This window comes from Stenella coeruleoalba (assembly GCF_951394435.1).
Source record: "Stenella coeruleoalba genome assembly, chromosome: 2".
In the NCBI taxonomy this organism is placed as follows: Eukaryota; Metazoa; Chordata; class Mammalia; order Artiodactyla; family Delphinidae; genus Stenella; species Stenella coeruleoalba.
In genome coordinates this window covers 83,474,887-83,482,207 of record NC_137147.1, presented here as the reverse complement: position 1 = coordinate 83,482,207, position 7,321 = coordinate 83,474,887, and positions in this window count along the sequence as shown.

The window sequence follows — 7,321 nt, the reverse complement described above, 5'->3', positions numbered from 1 at the left end:
CCAAGGGTGGTGGAGGGGGCGGTTTTCTTTGCCGGCTTCTTGGATTTTCTCCTCGTCTCCAGAACATGAGCCCGTATCCCATGGTGACCCGACCCTGGAGCCCCAATCCCCTAGCTGCTACCCGCGCCCCCCCCCCGAGAAATCTAATCTCACCCCCGCCCTGGCCGTCACCTCTCTACATCCCTCGTCCCCCTTCTCTCCAGCACCCAGTGCAGAGAACTGCGAGCCAAGGAACACCCCCACGCTCGCCAGCGGCTGCTGCCCCCAGGGCAAGGCTTCGGGAAGACCAGCCGAAAATCAAGCGAGGACAACCCCCCTTTCCTGCAGAAAGGGCCCCAGACTCCAACGAAAGGGCCCCGACTGCTGAGAAGCCCCTCCCGCCCTTGCCTCATCTTTCCGACTTCCCTGCCTGCCACGTCTCCTTTCCTTTCAAGCAAGGTCGGTCCTGGCTCGGTAACCCCTCACCCGCATCTCTTTTTCCTCTTTCTCCCCTTCACCTACCGCCCCCCACTCCAGCTCCTAATTCACCCTTCTCAGAAGCAGAGTGTGGAACCCTCATCCATTTCCAGCCGACAGCAGAGCCTGGTCTGTGAGTCCTTGACACCCACACACCCTCTTCCACCACCGCGGGGAACATCAGAGCTCTCCGGGGGAGGGAGGAGGGGGTGGGCAGCCTGACAGCCCAGGCTGGACTCCCTCTCTCGCGTCCCCAAGCCAGGATGGGACCAAGTGTGGACACTTACCTGGCTTCCCCCTAGTCACCGAATGCTGTGGCTCCGTCTCACACCCACAGACGTGCCTTTCCAAGCCCGAGCACGCTCGCGGGGTCAGCGGGGTGGGTGGGCACAGCAGGCTGAGGTCACCCGGAGGTGTGGGAGGTCCCTGTGAGGTGCGGGAAGGGGCTGTGTCTTCGGCACCTTGTATCGCCAGAGCCGGCAAAGGGCTTCACTTCAACATGCACTGGATGCGCACATAGTAGGTTCTTGAGAAATGCTGAGTCCAGCCTAGAACAAAGCCTCATTCCCAATTCAGGCGGGGGAGGGGAGCTTTGGGAAGTAAAAGGAGGAGCGGCAAAAAGAGTAGTGTCAAGTCACCAGAGCCTGGGAGCAGCCCAGGGAGGGGCTGAGTGGAGGAACACCTCTGGCAGAGAGAAGCACCCCCAGTGCTGGGGCTGCCTAGGCAAGAGGAGAAACCCAGCCTTGGAGTGTGGCTGAGGGACTCCTCCTGCACCACACATAATGCCTAGCCTTTCCTAGACCTTGAGACTCAGTACTTTAAGAAAATCAGGGCTGTGAGCCCCTATGGCTGGGAAATAGAACCCTAAAAGACGTTTTGCCATCTGCCTCTGGAGCTGTCAGTGGGGCCCAGACAGTCTTAGCTGTGTTGGGGGACATGTTTAAAGGAGAGGGTCACCCAGGAGGGTGTGAATGGAAGCTGAACACTAAGACTGTGGCACAGCAACTTCTCAAAGGGCCAGGGTCTCCTAAGACAACTGCCCCTACTTCTCCCACCTCCCACTCTTAGGGAAAGCAAAATCCCCAAACCTATAAAAGAACACTAAAGGATTTCTCCCCTCCCTGAGCCTCCCAGGACAAAGATTCCTAGCAGTACCCCACCACCATCAGGCCAGCCCTACCCCCACCTCAGAAAATACCCCCTCCACCTGTCTGTCCCGTGAGCTGATGTCCCCCACCCCTCATCAAGAGACTGGTGGTAGAGGGTAACAGCAGAGGTGGCTGCTGGTGCTGAGCCATGCCGTCTGGCAGACTAGAGCCAAGGCAGAAGAGGGGAAGGGGCCCCTGTCAGCAGCCCAGCCTATGGTGACCTTGGCTTCATGCCCACTAATGGGCAGGGATTGAGGCCAAGAGGGTCAAAAAAGAAATGTACCTAGTCACAGGAAAAGGAGACCCAAAGGGCAGGAAGCCCGTGCTCGGCCTAGGAAGTGGTTGCAGGGTGAGGTTGGAGGACTGGACTTCTCCCCAACATCCAGGAGTGAAGATCCAATGGCCCTAGGCTGGGGGAGTGGGGAAAGAGTTGTCTTTATTTGGGGCCCTGGTGGGAGGAAAAAAAGGGAACATTGATTGGCGAGGAGGCAGAGTGGTCATGAGAGCTCATTCCAGCCTGCCCAGCAGCTGGAGGAATTCTACTCTCAGAGCATCCCCCATGTGGGTGGCTGTCTCCTTTGCCCCAAGAAGCTCTCACTATGGTTTGGAGAAGAGGCTGGCTGAAGGCACTTGATGTTCCTCCTATTCCAGCGCACTGATCTACCTCTGTTCCCCATCCATTTTGTTAGTGCCGGTCAATGAGCCAACAAAGAGACCAGAGGCTGCACACCCTGCCTGTTCCCCAAGGGACCTTTTGGTCTCTCTTCTTCACCCCACTTCCAGGGACCTCTTCACCTGGGCTTCCTTCCTTTCCAGTCCAGAGCCGATTCCAGGTGTGGAAGGGCTCCACCTCTTCCTCTAAACCTTTCCTGAATGAATGCTGCCCCCACCCCACTCCACCAAGGCAGCTGTGCCAACGCCTGGGGCCCTCACCTTTCCTCACCCTGGCACACCCAGTAGCCCAGAGGTCCCCCACTGAAAAGGATCTGCTGCTTCATCTGGAGAGAGGAATGGATTCATCAGGTCTCCAGAGCCACCCCTTCTCTGCCTCCAGGCAGGGGACTCTCTCTACCCAGTCGCCACCAGACCCATCAGGAAGGGTTAACTGCCTCAGAACGGGAGAGCAGAGAGAGAGAGAGAGATGCGGCTGAGAGAAAACACGCTGCACACCCCTCCCCCACCACGTACGACCAGACTGACAGCCGGGACAGACTGGCTGCTCCGTCATCTCCAGTCCAGCCGCCAGGCACCTCCCCCACTGCCCGCCGCAGTCCCTGCAGACCGCCTGCCCTCGGGTCCAGCCACCTGGCACAGGGCAGGGCACCACAGCGGGGAAGCGCAGTCCTTGCGGTGGTGGCGGTAACCACTTTCCCCTTCCTCCATTCCACGCCCTGGTCCTGTCTTTCCTGGGAGTGGGGCAGCTGTTCTCTTGCCCCCCCCCCCCGAAGAGTGCGTGAACTCTAGGTGTCAAGATCACTGACTGAGCTACCTGGTCCCTCATCCCCACTGGACAAACTGGAGGTTACGGTGCCTTGGGGCAGGGATACCAGGACACCAATTAAATGCGGCTGCAGCACTTGCCCCCCTCCCCCGTCGCAGGAAGGGGGGTGTTGGGGAATAAAGAAAGCTGGACTTTTATAGTCCTTTTATCTGACCCACTCCCTCTTAAAGGGATCGAAACCCCCTGCTTAAAGGGATCTCCAGAAATTATTTGCCCCCAGGCAAATCCAAGTGCAGCCGTCTGTTTGGTCTTTACCTGCTGGGGCCCCTTTCCCTAGGGATGGGGGAAGCAGAAGTGCTCTCCCTGTGACTCTGAGCTGGAGGGGCAAAGCCCCCTCCTGCCGCCAAGGAGCCAGCTGTTGAGCGCCCAGCACGGAACAGGACCTCTCTTTCCTCTAATGGCACCCACTGCCACAGGATGAGGGGGAGGTCAAGTTGAGGCAGGAGCCTGTGTGGGCCCAGTCTCTGCATAAGAGGGAACAAGGGGGGCTACGTGTACTCAGACCTTGGGGAACACATGTCCATGGCGCGGTGTCCAAAACCCCCATCTGTCCAGTGCTAGCCTCCAGATTGCTGGCCAGGGGAAGTCTTTGCAGGCTGCCTGCCTCCCCCCGACCCCCGAAAAAGCTGTTTCTGCGTTCTCCTTCCTTCTCACAACTCCCAACTCCCACCCTTCTTAGGGCCTCAGGCCTTCCCCTTGGGGTGCCCTCTCTGCCCCTTACCCAAGTTGCCTCCACCGAGGCCCCAACAACTGCAGACTAAACCCCATTTCAGGCTCTTTCCTGTCCTTGTCGTTGAGTCCCCGGAGTTCGTCTCACCCTCGTGGGCCCTCCAACCCCCCTCCCAGCGAAGAGGGTGGGGGATGGGCACACCTCGGCTCCCGGGAGCCCGGCGGAGCTGCATCCTCGCCCTCCTGCTAACGCGGCACCTCAGTCCTACCCGGCCCTTGCGGCCGCAGGGTTCGAGGAGGGTGGGTGTGAAGGGGGGAGGTGGTTACGAGGGCACTCCAGACCGAGAAGGAGAGTCGGAAGCAGGCTTCCAATGAAGCCACCCCTTCTGCCCCTCCTCCCTTCGCCCGTGGAGGGTCGAGGCTGCCGCCGGAGGGCTTCCCGGGCGCTTGGGAACCCGCCAAGGCCCCCACCCGTGCCACTCCCTGGAGGAGAGGCTCCCCCAAGGACCGGAGCTACGAGCCCTCCCCCCGCACCTCCCGCAGCTGCTGCAGCCTCCGGCTGAGGTCAGGCTCCACCTCCTTTCTCCGGAGGGAGAGCGCGAGGGTTGTTTGTTGTTGGGGTGTGAGAGGGAGAAGGTTCGAGATCACCTGGCCCAGTGGGCACCGGCCCCGGGAGCGGGAGCGGGAGCGGGGCCGGGTGGGCTGGGTTCGGCGGGAGCCGGCTGCAGAAGGTCGAGGACTCACCTCACCCACCCCCACCCGCTCCGGTTCTGCAAAAGCGGCCCCATCCGCCTCTCTAGTTCTTCCATCCAGCCGCCCACTCGCCCTTGCCCCCGCCCAGCTGTCCATCCTCGGAAGGATTCTGGAGGGGTCAGAATGCCCCCGGCCAAAGGGCCAGCCCTTGGGTTACCACGAGGAACCAGACTGGGGTTTTTTTGTTGTGAGTTTTTTGTTTTGTTTTTTTTTTTGCTCTCAAGAAGCTTCCAGTCGGGGGCTGGGATGTGTTCGGGGTAGAAGGACAAGTAGACAGAAAACAGCTTGACAAACATAACTTCTTGACAGGAACACGCAGTGGCTGCTGAGGAAGCCAAAGGAGGGGTGCCAAGGTCTGCCTCTGGTGTGGAGCTGGGGTGAGGTGCGAGAACGTTCGAGAAAGGGCTAAGCAGTGAGCAAAGTCTTTATGAAGGCGCAGGCATTCTCCACGCAGACCTGCCATCGGTAGGGGCAAAGTTAAGGACGCCCCGGGCAGGGGTCTTCGCTTGAGTAAAGGCGCAGAGCTGTGAAGTAGGCGGTGAGTCGGGAGTTGAGGCTGGAGCGGGACTGGAGCCACCCGGGTTTGTAAGCCCTGCCATGGGGCTTCATCCCAAGGTATCGCTCACGGAAGGCTCTTAAGGGGAAGGAAGGTCCTGGTCAGATCTGGGCGTGACAGAGATCTGGGGAGGCGAGTTGGGGGAGCAGAGGGGTATAGCTCATGCAGGGGGCCTGTTGCCCCTTGGTTTCCACCCAACGCTGGCTTCTCGGAGGGACGGTTTACCTCCGGTCTCCGCCCTTCCTTCCAGGTGGGTTGGGCAAAAAGGGTCTATCCTTGGGGAAGAGTCCCCTCTCAGCGCGGCTCCCACCGCCAAGTACGGGTTCTACCTTCTCTCTCCCCGGGGAAGGGATGGGGAGGGTCCAATTCCTCCATCTCCTCCCTCGCCCCTTCTAAGCCGTCCTGCCATTTCCTGGAGCAGTGGCAAGAAAGAAGTCGGCAAGCAGGGGGACCAGCTTTGCCCTCCAGGTGCTCTTTCTCTGCTCCACTTGGGACTGGAATTCTCAGGCAGTGAACATTGATGATTAAAAACCATATAGAGCTGGTTTCGTCTTCATCCCAATCCCAGGAGGCAGGCATGATCACTGTTGCCATTTCACAGGTTAGGAAACTGAGGCTTAGAACGGTTAATGCCTGTCCCAAGTCACACAGGTGAGACTTATACCCCAGCTTGCCTGACTCTCAGGTCAGGGTTGGATCCCCTGGACCCAGCCCACAGCCCTGATTTCTATGAGCCTGGACAGCCATGCCCCACTGTCTGCCCCTTTGGACCACGACCACTGTTGGTATTGCCAGGTCGAGTAGGACAGGGTGGGAACGTATCAGTGAAGCCTCATACGATCGCCCTGCACTTTCTAGCCTTTTCCCAGACACCTGGAAGCAAACTTTCCAGGGCTTTTCTTTGGGGTCTCCAGCACAGGTCATACCCATTCCTGTTTGTTCCTGGAGCTCCCTGGGCTCTCTGTCTCCGGAATCCTCATCCTCAGAGACTCAAGCCTGACTTCCTGGGAAGGTCTTCTGAAGCTCAGGTGAAGGTCTCCCAAAGCTTAGGTCCACCTCACTCCCTGATGTTATGGACTCCCAGGGGTCCCACACAGCCTCCTGCTATGCCTTCCTGACCATCTCCTGCTTTGCCTGGGTCTCTGTGATGAGTCTATAAACCCTGGAAGACAGGACTGTGGCTTCAACTTCCTCTTTATGGTTTCCTGTGTGTCTCGCATATCCTTGGATCCAAGGAAGGATGGCATTATAGGTCCCTCAGAACCTAGCTCCAGGATAGCCCTCTACCTCTCCCCTTGAACAGATCCACTCAGGGGTCCCAATTTGGCAACCTCTGAGCAGAATTCAGCAGGCAGACAAGTTCTGTTTGACAAGCTTTTTTTCTCACAGGGCTTTCAAAAAAGATTAAAGTTAGGAGTCAATGCTGAAATGTTTGGAAATTTAAAAGAAAAATCCAGATTTACAGTTTCTCTTGAAAAATCAGAAGATCTGGCTACCTTTGGCCCATGTTTCCACGTGCAACAGTTAGGCTGGTGCCAAGTAGCAAATGCCATCTTTACATGGCAGGCATGCTCCAGTGTGCCGTGGTTCCACCTTGCCCTCTTCCACCATTTATGTGTGTCTGACCCCTGAAGGTCTTCAGGTTTGTGATCCTTGCACTCTGGCCTCAGAGACACAGATGGGTGTCATGGTCCAGGCCTTTGGAGTGTCTGCCTCCCTGGGCCTTACTTGGAGATCCTCATTACATTCTCATAGCCTATTTCTCATAATACCTTTATTATTGTTTACTGAGCATGCTCCAAGATTCACGGGCCCAGGCTGCAGATGAAAAGGGAAATGAAATGTGGTCCAGAGTGTGTGGGCTCTTCTGGGTGACATGGTGTAATGCTTGGCAAATAGTAGGTGCCTAATAATGTTTGATGAGCTGAATAGTAAATGGTAAATGGCAACTGAATAAATAAATTAATGGAGTGGGGAGGATGGTTCCAAGAAACGCGAAACGTCTGTGATGATCTGGGTGTGGGTCGCTTGGGACCTCAGCTTCCTTGGGGTCACTGCTATCAAGACACTTGTCCACTCAGATATCAAAATAGGAGTATGTTAAGGGGATCCCTCCTTTGAGGAACCCAGGGGGCTATGGACTGGAAATCCAGGAGTGTACCCACTGTGATTCCTTGAACCCAGACCCGCAGACTCCTGGGACCATGAGGAAACCCAGATCTGGAATGGGCCATGTCT